General features: G+C 42.4%; 1 protein-coding gene across 1 annotated transcript in view; it reads left to right on the top strand.

Moving 5' to 3' along the window:
* LOC119593792 overlaps positions 1-290 on the top strand; it is a gene marked incomplete in the record, with an annotated part of 129,698 nt that overhangs the window by 93,437 nt on the left and 35,971 nt on the right.

The raw sequence follows: 290 nt of genomic DNA, 5'->3' as shown, positions 1-290 counted from the left end.
GTGTGTTTCTTTTATTTTCTTTTTTTCCCTCTGCCTTTCCCCTTCCCTTGTCTTTGTTTCGGATTTCACTCTTGTTGTTTGTTTGTTTTTTTCTCTCTTTTACATCTTTCCCCCTATTCTTAGCATGATTTGGCTTTTCTTTTCTTCTTTTTCGCTCTGTCACTACTGCCTGTTCCTTTTCACCCTTCCCTTCCTCTCCCTCTTCCGTTTTATTCTCTCTGAAAATTCACAGTCGACTCCCAAGCCTGTCACTGTCAACATGATTCCTTTCTAGGAGGGGGGGGGGTAGC

This window comes from Penaeus monodon, chromosome 32 (genome assembly GCF_015228065.2).
Source record: "Penaeus monodon isolate SGIC_2016 chromosome 32, NSTDA_Pmon_1, whole genome shotgun sequence".
In the NCBI taxonomy this organism is placed as follows: domain Eukaryota; kingdom Metazoa; phylum Arthropoda; class Malacostraca; order Decapoda; family Penaeidae; genus Penaeus; species Penaeus monodon.
This window is presented reverse-complemented; position numbering and strand designations above follow the sequence as displayed.